Here is a 14209-nt window from a genome sequence, read left to right on the forward strand (position 1 = left end):
CTTTTTCCCCCCTATGGGGATGATGTGCAGGGGGGGTCTGATCGCTCCTCCTGTCTGGCATGTTGCGGGGGGGGGCACCTCAAAGCCCCCCTCCGCGGCGAAATTCCCCCCTCCCTCTCCTATCTGCTCATCCCCGGTGATCGGGGCTGCACAGGACGCTATCCGTCCTGTGCAGCCAGTGACAGGCTGTCCCCTGTCACATGGCGGCGATCCCCGGCCGCTGATTGGCCGGGGATCGCCGATCTGCCTTACGGCGCTGCTGCGCAGCAGCGCCGTACAATGTAAACAAAGCAGATTATTTCCGCTTGTGTTTACACTTAGCCTGCGAGCCGCGATCGGCGGCCCGCAGGCTATTCACGGAGCCCCTGTGGAAGTCACTTACTTACCAATACACCAAGATTTCAAAGATAAGTCAGGAGATGAAAAGAAAAAACAACTTATGGCTTCATTCAAAAATGGCACATGTATACATGAGGGGAACCCAGATAAGCCTAGCAAAAGGGTCAAGGCAGTTTAAGGTTTCTGCTTCAACTTCCGCTGTGCACCAGTTCTTATACCCCAAATTACGTGGTCATGATGTAATTTACTTGTCCAATAATAATGTATGTCTCTGAGGGTCTTCTTCTTTCACTCCAAGAGGGCGGAGAATTCTCACAGCCTTGCACCTGGTCTTGACTACAGCACACAATCTCTCCGGCATCCTGCTCCCATAGTTACTTTCAAGGCCTTTACTTGTGTGACTTGAATCATCCCCCGATGGGAGGTTGCAGTATCAGGCACGCCATATCTGTTTATAAATTCCTGAGAAGACAAAAAACTCACACAGTACCAGGTCTTAGCTAAAGCATGTCTACAGAGAAAGAATCTGAGACTAACTTTAAAGGGTAACTCTATTCATCTGAATCATCTGTGTTACATTAGCCTTATTAAACATTGGTGTCACCTTATATCTATTAAGTGCATATATATGAAACTTGGATTAACATACATCTATGACATTAACATACCCCCCTGTTGCACATATATATGTATAAGGTCGCAAGGGGTTTAACTACATAGACTTGAAACACTTCTTAAATAATGGAAGCTAGCAGTCGCTTTCATCGTAGCCTTGTAGCATTGCAAAATATATATATGTTTATTTAACGCCTACTGCTTCTAGTGTACTATCTTATCAGATATCAAACAATCTACACAACTGAGAAGTCAATCTTTGGGAATTTGTGCTTCCCCATAAAGCTGTCCTCCTCCTCACTGTCATTGTATTCCTCATGTTGGAATGAAAACATGGCTGCATCAGTTTTCTGCTTTATGAAACTGCCCACGTATTTCCTGGCCAGGGGTATAACACAACAAGCCAAAAAACTGAACATGAGTATCACAATAAGTATCATGGTACCAACATTTTTTAGGAAACCCTTCCAGTTTCCAAACCAGTCATTGAACCATTTTGTAAAGGAATCTGATACACCAGAGTTTCTTTTTAACTCGTCTGATAGGTCAGTCAGTTTCCTCAAAGCTTCTGTCACCCGTCCATCAGGGCCAGTTTCACTGGGAATGTAGGTACAGCAGGCCCCGCCCAGTCCCAGAAATTTGCAAACTCCTCCTGTTTCAGCAAGCATCATGTCCAGACTCATTCTGTTTTGAAATGTCATTTTGGAGTTTGGGCCTAACTCATTAACTATGCCCTGCAGAGCATCACGCGTGAAATTCACAAATCTTTGCTGATTGTAATATATGTAGTTTATCCACTCCACGTTTTTGTTAATGGTGATCTGTGGAATCAAAGACTCAAACCCTGCCCACACCGGGTTTCTGGCCTTAAATTCATCTGGAACCCCTCTGGGGACACCTATTGCATCCAAAAAGACATGTGGGTCCAGGTTACCTTTAAGTTCTCTCTTAAAGATCTTGTGGGCTTCTTTTTCAAAATCCTGGTCACTCTCTCTAAACATATGTATGGGCATAATGAGTTTGGCCAGTGCACAGTGACCTTTCCACACTGGTGGCAATCTAGGGCGTAATTTAAGATCACCGCACAACCAGTAGATATCACCAAGGGAGTGTGTCTGATGAAATAGTAGGAAAGGGTCTGCTTGCTTCATTACAGCACAGTAACCAGGGGGAAATTCACCCACATCTACTCCACCTGAATTCGTACTGTTATGACAGGTATAGTTACCCTTGTACACAGTTGTTGAGTGGTCAATTTGATCAGGGGTACCTTCCTTCAATGGGTATCAGTCTATCCACATTTTACATAGTGGATCTGTTGTGGCTGGGGTTTGACCCTTACTCCTATAGAGTGACAGAAAACATTTCTCACCCCCCTCTGGAAGGGGAAGTGGCACAGTGCCAAGGTGTGGCCTTGCTCCTGCACATACATAACAATCTGACATATTGTGTTGTTTGGCTGTGTACCTCATCCATTCAAGCCACATGTTAGTATCTGAATATCCTGTCTCCATGGCAATGGTCTCCTCAAATGTAGGGTTAGCCAGGGCCTGTACCCATGGTTCCTGATCCTCATGCTCCATGACTTTAAACTCAGGGTTTTTGTACATGTCCCTGAGCGAAAACTTCCCCAGAGGCCCCCCTGTATACCCTGGGACATGCATGCCTATCACATACGTTCCTGCATCTCCAGGGCTCGGGTTTTCTATATTCAGGGTCAGGCGCTGGGAACTATCTATTAGTTTTCCAGGCATACAGGCTCCCCCAGCTGTTGTTAAGGTCATCCTTAAACGAAGGGGCACCCCATTTCTGTCAATCCGTGTCATGGCAGGATCAGGTCTGTATCCCCAGTCAGTACCTGTGTTCCAGGCAGCTGCTTTCCAAGAACTACATTCATACCCCCAATGGTCATCAGTCACACAAATGAAAAATTGTCCTTTTTCATAAAGGCTGTAGTGCCAATTACAACGTTGCACAACCTGGCAGTAGTCAAAGGTGTAAGTCGCCACTTGTATTTGTGAAGAATTATACCAGAACACTAAGCTCTGGTGTTCTCTTGTTACAGCAACCTGTCCTCTTCGCATCAGTCCTATATTTATGGCATCCCGTTTAACCCTTGGTCGGTTGTGAGTTACATTATCAGTTTGTGGAAAGGCTGAAGGAGGTGTTTGGAAATGCTCTAGGGCTTCTAACACTATCCACAATGTCCCAATGAAAAGCATAGAAATAATGACTCCCTTTCCACTTGGAGTCTTAAAGTATCTTGTATCCAAGATTCCCATTTCTTCTCTCTTTTATATATATATATATATATATATATATATATATATATATATTTTTTTTTTTTTTAAAAGAACTCTGGGAATTAAGCGGGCCCCAACTCTCCCTAATCTAGCTCCTCAGTTATCCTGTTCAGGGCTTGTGCCCGCTTTGAATGGAGGAAAATCTCTAATATTCCCTCCACCCGCTGTGACGTTGTCTTGACTGGAGCTCAGGCAAATGTTCCTCACACTCCAGGGCCCAGGAGCCAACACCTCCCGTCACAGGATGCTGTCTATTCTGTCCCTGAACCGGGAATGGGTGCCCTTTTGCAGTGAGTTAAATGTATCCACAAACTTTTTTCGGCTATTCTGACCGCTGTGGGTGTGGCCAGCAACACCTGGTAAGGACCCTCCCACCGTGGGGTGTTCCAATGTTTTCTTTTAATAATTTTGACCCAGATCCAATCTCCTATATTTACGAGGAGATCCTCACTTACATCCGGCTCTTTTGGAGGGTTCCCCGGTACATGAGATCTTTGTTTACAGGTGCGTCTTAAGTAGTCTGCAAGTTCCCACTCCTCAGGGGGATCCCAGATTACATCAAAAGCCGGGATTCTGTAGGACCTGCCAAACACAATTTCATATGGTGACAACTTGCCTTTCACTGTTACTGTTCTCATACTTAACAATACCAAGGGTAAACACCATATCCAACTCTTCCCTGTTTCCGCCATAGCTTTAGTAAGTTTGTTTTTAATTGTATCATTTGTTCTTTCCACAGCTCCTGCTGACTGTGGGTGATAACTACAATGGTGTCTAACGTTTATGCACAAAGTAACTGTCAATTGTTTAATGATATCATTCACAAAATGGCTACCATTGTCACTGATGATTTTTTCTGGTATGCCCCATCTCGGAATAATATCTCTTGTCAGCGCTTTTGCAACTGTGAGTGCATCAGCTTTTGCAGTGGGAAAGACTTCCACCCACCCCGAGAATATATCTAGCAGCACTAGAGCATATTTCTTTCCCTCTGCAGGGTTGAGTTCAATGTAATCCAGTGCAATGGTATGAAAGGGGTAATGTGGTGTAGGTGTTTTACCAATAGGTGGCTTTAATCCCTTTCCTGTGTTGTGCTGGGCACATACAGTGCATTGTGAGACAAACTTTTTAAAAAAGGTACTTATGCCCGGACAGTAAAAATGTTTGGTGGCTATAGCCATCATACCACCCGTTGAGACATGGGTGACCCCATGTAACACAAGAGCCAATAATCTGTACAGAAGTCTGGGAAGGCATAAGGCATCATTGACACAGAGGAGGCCGCTATCATTAACTGTTGCATGTGCCCTTCCCCACTGTGCCTTTTCAGCTGCTGGTGCATTGTTCTGAAATTCCACTAAGAGATCAGTGGTGATCGCTGCAGAGGATGGAATGATGAGAGGGGAGGGGGCTGATGGCAGAGGGGGATCAGTATCAGGGAGTGAAGGGGAGGCGGCAGCTGTGGTGGGCAGAAGGGATGGGATGGCTCAGAAGTTGGGAGAGGGCGCAGCGCCGCCAATTTCGCCTCAGCATCTGCAAGATTGTTGCCACGGGTAACGTCAGAGTCATCACGCATGTGTGCCATACATTTTACCACAGCTACCTGCGAGGGCAGCAGTACACTATCAAGGAGCTGTTGCAATAAGTCTTTATGACGGACTGGTTTCCCAGCCGCAGTTAACATGCCACGGTTCTGCCACTGTGCAGCGTAGGTATGGCAAGCAGAGAACGCATACTGGCTGTCAGTGTAAACAGTGAGAACTTCACCCTCGTGCAGCGCACAGGCTCGAGTGAGTGCATGAATCTCTGCAGCTTGTGCGGAGTAGGAGATTGGTAAAGGACCAGACTCCAAAACAGCATCCAGGGTAACAACAGCATATCCCACTCTGTTCACTCCTAAGGCATCTTTGGAGGCAGAGCCATCGACAAAGACGGGCGTACTTCCAGGTATTGGTTCGGACTTCAGGTCTTCTCTGGGCAGAAAGACCTTTTGTGACTCTGTGACACAATCATGCTGGGGCTCAACACCCTCTGCAGCGGGGGTCGGGAGTAAAGTTGCTGGGTTGAGTGTGGTACAGCGTTTCACTGTAAGGTGAGGCTGACCCAGCAAAGTGGCAGTGCAATACAAGTGACGGGCAGGAGTAAGTAACGTCATTTTATCCTGCAACAAAAGAGCATGCACTGCGTGGGGAACAAGAACCTCTAGTGGATGGTAGAGGACCAGGGTGGCCGTTATGTCAACAGCCATCGCAGCAGCAATAACAGCTTGTACACAAGACGGCAAGGCCCATGCAACCTGATCCAAAGGCTTAGAATAAAAACCTAGCGGCCTCTGTTTGTCTCCCCAAGTTTGTGTCATCACAGCTGTCATGCATTTATCTTTGCAATCAACATACAGTTTAAAAACCTTCATGTAATCAGGGAAGGCTAAAACCAGGGGATCTTGCAGCGCAGACTTACACCTCTCAAATGCCATAGTCAAGTCATCTGTCCAGGTGACTTTGTCAGTCATTGCCATTGGGTCAGTGTGGATGGCATTGAACAAAGGCTTAACCAGTGCTGAGCAATGGATAAACCAGGCCCTGCAGTAGTTAAGGGTCCCAAGGAACGTCATCATGTCTTTCTTTGTCACAGGTTTTGGTATATCTTGGATAGCTCGTACCCGCGTATCCTCAATAGTACGTCCTGCACCTGAAATGAGTTGTCCTAAATATTTAACAGTGGGCTGACAGAACTGTAGTTTCTTACGTGAGGCCTTGTGGCCCTGTTCTGCTAAGAAACAGAGCAGTTGCACTGTGAGTTGCAGACACCTCTTCTCATCTGGAGCACCTATACACAAATCATCGACATAAATGAGGAGTCTGCAATCATCAGGGACAGGGAAAGATTCTAGAGACCTATTTATCTCTTGTGAAAAGATCGCCGGACTTTCACAGTACCCTTGCGGGAGTCTCGAGTACGTGTACCTTTTCCCTCTGAATTTTGTATCAGGCCCACGTCAGTGTCAGATTGTGCCCACAGCTTGTCTGGGACACCGGACAACTCATGTCAGGACGCATCTGCAAAGTCAACATTGTCAGCTTCTTCAGGTCGTTTAGTCAGGTGTATCAGCATTCCCGTGGTCTGAAGGTGGCGTGGGCAGTAAATGCCCTCACCACTTCCTTCTTTCCACTTGTTCAATAGAATCCCGGCCGTGTCCCAACGTCCCCACTGCGGTTTGTACAGTGAAGCATGAGGGGCGGAGTTCGGGACAGCAAACAGCTCATCCTGCAGGATGCCGTCGGTCTCAACACTGTCCCAGCCTGGGATTGAAACCTCATACAGAACATAACCTTCTGCATTTTCCCATAGTCCGGTAATCTCTACACAGACTTTTCTCCTCATTGGGTACTTTTGCTCATAGTCCAAATCCCTGCATCCATTTGCTATGTAATGTGTGGTGACGTGTGCCACACATACTACCTCCTGAAATGTATCAGCCGGACTGGCATCCTGCTGCATCCAGTTCAGGAGTGAATTTGGCAGAATAATACCGTACCAATGCACGTCAGGTGCTTCTGCCATAGGAGCACGATGGATCTGCAGTGACTCTGGACCGGGAGCAATAGTCAACTTCAAATCACCAATCAAGTCTCTGCCACACAGATTAATTGGGCACCTTGCAGAGATTATGAAACTGCAAAACACAGCTCTGCCTGACTTTTCATTTAAAACCTGCAACAGTTTAGTGGTTGGGGACACTTCAAACCCACCACCGGCATTGCGTGTAACAACTGTATCCAACTTTTCCCACAGGATATTTAAACCAGTCCCAAGGACAGACCTACATGCACCAGTGTCAACCAAAAACTTGATTCTAACACTCGATACAGACAAAAGGATTTCAGGCTTTTTGTGTCAGCATAATCAATCTCAATCACAATAGTGTCACGGCTCAACTCTTCCCTGCCTAGTCATGCACAAATCTACGTGGACGGGGACGTGAGACATCTCCGCTGTATGCACCCTCCTCACCCGCGCCCTGGTTGCAGGTGGGCAAGGAATAGGAGGCCTCTTCTGTCCCCGCTTCTTTTTTTTTATCAGAATTTTCTCCGCATGCCTGGCATACTCCAAAAACTCCGTCACACTGCACATACGCCATGTAATCAAATGTTTATGGATTGTCCACTGTAATTCTTCCTTTAAAGCCCTATCAATCTGTGCTTTGAGCTGTTGTTCCCATGGTGTAGTGCCATCAAGCACTGCAGGTTTCTGCAACCCACTGTATTTTTCAAAAGCATCCATGACCCGTGCTACCAGATCATCCACGCTTTCGTTTGATTTCTGGGATATCGTAGAAAGCTTGGTAAAATCTGGGGTGATCTTATAAAATGTTATCATTCGTTGGATCAATGCATCCCACCTGGTGGTTAAGGTTGTGCTATCCCAATCCAACTCCACTGGCGGGTCAGTCTCAAGTCGTCCAGGCCCCCATGCACTCCAATTACCCTCGACATTCACCCATCCAGTTCCACAGACTCTTCTCACAACTCTCTCACATTCAGTGGCAGTCAGCTTAAAACTCCGTCTCAACTCAGTCAGTTGTTTAACGCATTCAACCACATCCTCTCTCGGGCTTGGTATAGTCTTAATTGCATTCAACATGTCGTCCTCTGTCCAGGGTCTGTAAACATGTATGGTTTGCCCTGCTCCGTTTGGGAGCTCTATCATAGGCATTTGCATTACGGGTTCAGGGTTGCACTTTTCTGTAGGCATTGAAATGGCCGCCGCCGGCTGTCGCAATGTGGTGGAAGATGGATATGGTAACATGGCGGAACCCGGGAGCTGTGACATGGCTGCCATCGGGTGCATAAAGATGGCGCCTGGATTATAGGAAGGAAGTTGAGGGTGTGGAAGCAGTGAGTAAATGTTGGTATATTTCGGCGGGGTCTGAGATGGCTGTTTTTCACTATTTGCACTTACTCTCAGATCTCCCGTTGTCACAGCTAATTGATCAACCTCCTGTTTGATGCCCAAGGCTGAGGGGTTCCTGAGGTTCTTCGCCCCCGCAACTGTCTATCAGACGTTGTCACCTCAGTTTGTCTGTTAACAGGTTTGGACTTAGTGGGCTCACTGATGTTTCCTGTACTTGAGGAGCGGGCTGGATGTCCTGACTTATGGTCTGGACCCCGCTGAGTGATTTGGGATCTCTGCCTCAGCCTTTGTGCTTCTCCAGCCTCAGCTCCAGGCACATCTCCACTTTCACTCTCGCTCTCAACATCCTGCGCAGTCGCAATGTGACCATATTCACCCTCCAAATCACTCGCTTTCTTCCCAAAATAAAAAGGAGCACAGTTCCCTCTTACGCTTGTCAGCTTCATCTCGCCATTCTCTCGCCAATTGCAAACCATATTTATTCTGCAAAATCAATTTCCCTTTACTTTTCTCCTCTATAGCCTTTATCAATGCCCTGCATTGTTTCGGGTGTAAGTGGCCCGGGAATTTGAACATCTCATGCCAGACCTCGCATTTCTCCGTCAAGTGGGGGTCTTTACGGTGCACGAGAAGTTCATCATCCGTTGCACGGAGAAGTTGAGCTTTAGTTGCATTCTGCCCCATCCTGCCTGACAACTCTACTTCGGGGTACCTGTGACCTGTCTCCTATGATATGACTGCTCAACCGCCGCTGCCCCCCAGTGGACCGATACTGTGCTGGGGCCGACTTGCTGAATAGTACGCTTCACTGAATGTCGCTGTAACTCGGGCGCGCTTTGCGAGAATTACTACCCAGCCTAGCAAATCAGTGAGGATAACCACGGCTATTATCCGGCTTGCACTTGAGCCCTGAATTCAACCTGGCTGTTGTAGCCCTGGATTCAATCCGGCTTGCACTTTCGCCCTGGATTACTTTTGCCCTGTGGCTATTGCGTGGTATCCGCTGTTTCTCCTCATCCGGTCAATGAGGATCTATTCCACCTCGCAGATACCACGACTGACAATTTGTAAAATTGCCAGCTTTTTTACAGATCACAGGTATACCCCAGCTAACTCAATTGTCATACAGTACTCTAATAAAATCAAATATCTACTTACTTTTTTGATGCAGCTTGATAGCTCTCAGCGTTGACAATCAATTTAATCCGCTCAATCCGTGGCCAGCCACACATTCACACACAAACACGCCAAAAAAGGTAAAGCCCGCTGCTCTTCAAAGCATCTCCTGAAATCCTGGTTCTTGGATTCGAGCTCCGTCCCGTCTGGGTATACCACTCCGAGAATTTGCCCCTTTTTACAGGGAATTTTCACCCTGGAGGACTTATTTTGTTGGGATGACTGGGATCATCACCCCCATATTTCAGAGATGTACCCCAGGCGAAACAGAATCGATCCCGCTTCGAAGGACCAAAATGTGGAAGTCACTTACTTACCAATGCACCAAGATTTCAAAAATAAGTCAGGAGATGAAAAGAAAAAACAACTTATGGCTTTATTCAAAAATGGCACATGTATACATGAGGGAAACCCAGATAAGCCTAGCAAAAGGGTCAAGGCAGTTTAAGGTTTCTGCTTCAACTTCCGCTGTGCACCAGTTCTTATACCCCAAATTACGTGGTCATGATGTAATTTACTTGTCCAATAATAATGTATGTCTCTGAGGGTCTTCTTCTTTCACTCCAAGAGGGCGGAGAATTCTCACAGCCTTGCACCTGGTCTTGACTACAGCACACAATCTCTCCGGCATCCTGCTCCCATAGTTACTTTCAAGGCCTTTACTTGCATGACTCGAATCATCCCCCGATGGGAGGTTGCAGTATCAGGCATGCCATATCTGTTTAGAAATTCCTGAGAAGACAAAAACTCACACAGTACCAGGTCTTAGCTAAAGCATGTCTACAGAGAAAGAATCTGAGACTAACTTTAAAGGGTAACTCTATTCATCTGAATCATCTGTGTTACATTAGCCTTATTAAACATTGGTGTCACCTTATATCTATTAAGTGCATATATATGAAACTTGGATTAACATACAGGTATGACATTAACACCCCCCGCCGTGAATTGACAGGAAGCAGCCGCTCGCGCGAGCGGCTGCTTCCTGATTAATCAGCCTGCAGCTGGCGACGCAGTACTGCGTCACTGGTCCTGCAGCTGCCACTTTGCCGACGCGCGGTATGAGTGCGCGGTCGGCAAGTGGTTAAAAAAGCACCACTCAGGATAATGTATTGAGAATTATTCATTATTTTGATATTCTCAATACATTATCCTGAGTGGTGCTTTTTAAAGGGTTTCTTTCTTCTCCCATTGTATATATATGGTTTTAATAGACTACTAATTTTTATGCTAACTAGTACAAACAGGTGTAGTGGTGTCTGATAATGGTGCCAACATGCTGGCCGCCATTTCTGAAGGTGGCTACACTCACTTACCATGCTTGGCTCACGTCTTCAACCTTTTAGTCCAGAAATTTTTACACACTTTTGATGGGTTGAAGAACGCTGTGGCCTCAGCACGGAAAGTGTCAACCCACATCCGTCGCTCTGCAACCGCCACCGCGGCCTTGAAACTGCCACATCCGGGATGCCCTTCTTCGTTGGGTAGAAGATGCGTTTCCTGCACCTGTATCCCGGGCCCAAGCTACCAAGCCTCATCATACTCAGCAAAGGTCTGGTGGTCCCACTCCCAGCAGCAGCACCAATAGCCAATCTGTGAACCTGCTGAGTATGTTGAAGGAATTTTATCAGCAAATGCCAGATACTCCTTGTAGCAGCAGCACCACCAGTGGGCAAAGTAGTCACCGCCAGCGGCTGGCCCGTATGGTGAATGATTACTTGGGGTCGGCCAGTGCTCCAGACAATATGGAGAATAACGATGACCCCATGGAGTAGTGGACAAAACAACTGGATACCTGGCCTGAACTCGCTCAGTATGCACTGGAGGTTCTTGCATGCCCCGCCGCCAGTGTTCTTTCTGAGCGAGTATTTAGTGCTGCAGGTGGGGTGGTTACCGACCAATGGACCCATCTGTCCACAGACAATGTGGACATACTAACGTTCATAAAAATGAACGAGTCATGGATCAGTGATAATTACAAGGCCCCTCTCACTGATTCATGATGAAGATTAGACAGACTAAATTAAAATTTTGCTGTTTTCCAAGCCTCAAATGGTCTCCCTCTCAAACTCTGCTGCATATTTTTGCATTTTAAGATAATAAAAATGCAGCTTTTGCAGCTGTCCGACGTTATATTCTATCCTAACCCTATGCTTTTGGCCTACAACTTGCAGGAGGCCGACATGCACGACATCAGACAGTGCATAGACTGCACTGTCTGAGGTTCACACTGCATGCGTTCCGGACCAGTGCGGTGCAGGAACGCATGCTGCACGCATTTTTTACCAAAAGGTGTTGCATGGCTGATCCCATTCACTGAAAGTGAAAATGCATAGAAACGCAGATGGCGTGCGTTCGTGTTGCGGTTCGAACGCAAGGCCATCTGCGCTTCATGATGTGAACGTAGCCTGTTCTGTGTCTTGTCTCTTGCATTCGTTTTTCAGCTCCTGCTGTATTATTATTTACATGCCCCCCAACCGTCCCGGATCGGTCGGGATTCTCCCGATTTGGGGGGGCTCTCCCGCTATCCCGGGAAGCCCCCCTTAAGTCCCGGCCGGCTGAGGAGAGAAGAGATGACAGAAATGATCGAGGCGCCAGCCGCGCCAATAATGGAATGCGGGAGCCGGCTTTATTCCTCCCTCCCTTCCTCTGACTGTCCCCACCTGCTGTGAATGACTGTCCCCCCCCCCCCTGTAGGCAGTGCATGCGGAGCGGAGCGGTAGGTCCTCTTACCGCAGATCCATGCGCACAGGCAACTAGTCTCCTGCTTCCTGTGACGTCATGGTAAACAGGAAGCAAGAGACTAGTTGCCGGTGCGCATGGATTGCGGTAAGAGGACCTACCGCTCCGCTCCGCACACACTGCCTACAGGGGGGGACAGTCATTCACAGCAGGTGGGGACAGTCAGAGGAAAGGAAGGGAGGAATAAAGCCGGCTCCCGCATCCCTTATTGGCGCGGCTGGCGCCTCGATCATTTCTGTCATCTCTTCTCTCCTCAGGGCAATCTCCTCCCCCACACAGGGGCACCTTCCTCCTCACCCACAGGCATTCTCCCCCCCCCTCCACTGACGATCCCCCTAACCACTAGCACCCTCCTCCCCACCCACTGTCACCCTCTTTGCTGACTGGCACCCTCCTCCTACCCACTGACACCATCCTCCCCACCCACTGGCACCCTCCTCACCCACTGGCACCCTCTTTGCTGACTGGCACCCTCCTCCTACCCACTGACACCCTCCTCCTCACCCACTGGCACCCACTTTGCTGACTGGCACCCTCCTCCTACCCACTGACACCCTGCTCCCCACCCACTGGCACCCTCCTCCCCACCCACTGGCACCCTCCTTCCCACCCACTGGCACCCTCCTCCCCACCAACTGGCACCCTCTTCTTTGCTGACTAGCACCCTCCTCCCAACCCAGTGTCACCCTCCTCCTACCCACTGGCACCTTTCTCCCCCACACAGTGGCACCCTCCTTTCCACCCACAGGTACCATCCTCCCCACCCAGTGTCACCCTCCTCCTACCCACTGGCACCTTTCTCCCCAACCAGTGGCACCCTCCTTTCCACCTACTGGCACCCTCCTCCCCACCCAGTGGCACCCTTCTCCTACCCACTGACACCCTCCTCCTACCCACTGGCACCCTCCTCCCCACCCAGTGTCACCCTCCTTTCCACCCACAGGTACCCTCCTCCTACCCACTGGCACCCTCCTCCCCACCCAGGTTCACCCTCCTCCCTGCTCACTAGCACCCTCCTCTCTGCCCACTGACACCCTCCACTTTCCACTAACACCCTCCTCCTACCCACTGGCACCTTCCTCCCCCACCCACTGGCACCCCCCTTTCCACCCAGTGTCACCCTCTCCCACCCACAGGCACCCTCCTCCGCAAACTCATTCCTCCCATTGTCACCCTCCTGCAAAAGCAGGGGTGTGGCTTAAGGCCGCACAGGGGGCGTGGCTTAAGTGTCCTTTCACATCTTCAAATGTTGGGAGGTATGTTATTTATAGAGTGCCAGCATATTCTGTAGCACTGTACAATGTGCAAAACATACAACAATGGGGAGCATAGATACATGAGGAGTTACATACTGTACAATCAGGACAACCAGTGGCACAAGTATCAATACATACAATTGATGTGTAGTTTGAATAACATTGTCTGCGCTGATAAATGTTCATTTGATCAAATGCACAGAAACAGGAAACACAAGGGGGAGGTCCCTGCCCTTCGGAGCTTACAATCTAGAGGATATGTGCTGGAGAAGCAATAGCACAGAATGTGCCTTTATATTATACAATTGATATGTCTTCATGTGCATATGTTCATAGGATGTACTAAATGGTAGTGTTGTCCGGATCATGAACGATTCGGATCTTTGATCTGGATCTTTGTTGTGAGCCGAATCATCCGGATCATCAAAATGAGCGATTCGGTTCACAAAGGTGGTGGAGCCGGGAGCAGCACGCCCCCCCCCCCCCCCCTCTCAGCAGGCAGGGGGGTCCTGGAAGCAGAGCAAAGATGGATCGCTCAGTTGGAGGGGAGCCAGCCTTGCACAGCCACAGGTAGATGGGAGAGAGGGGACATGGGTGCCCCTGCCAGATATGTGTAGAGCACATGTACTGGCTGTAATGTGCTGCTCATTTTAGGCTGTCTGTTCCATAGTTGTGCATAGTGAACAAATGGGAAACTTTTGGCTCAGAAGCACGGCTCAGTAACTTTGCAGACAGTGTGCTGGGCTAGGACAGGGCAGGCACTGTGATTGCTGTGCAATATGATCCTCCTGCACTCCGCTCTAAACAGCTGCACTTATCTTCTCCCTAATGTATGATGAGTGTTCGAGGTGAGAAAAGGACACA

General features: G+C 48.4%; 1 protein-coding gene across 1 annotated transcript in view; it reads left to right on the top strand.

Annotated features, from left to right (window-relative positions):
• Positions 1-14209, top strand: part of LOC137536961 (zinc finger protein 585A-like) — a 76261-nt gene that overhangs the window by 26138 nt on the left and 35914 nt on the right. The gene's annotated exons all lie outside the window — the stretch shown is intronic.

The sequence above is a fragment of the Hyperolius riggenbachi genome, chromosome 10, assembly GCF_040937935.1.
Source record: "Hyperolius riggenbachi isolate aHypRig1 chromosome 10, aHypRig1.pri, whole genome shotgun sequence".
Classification (NCBI taxonomy): domain Eukaryota; kingdom Metazoa; phylum Chordata; class Amphibia; order Anura; family Hyperoliidae; genus Hyperolius; species Hyperolius riggenbachi.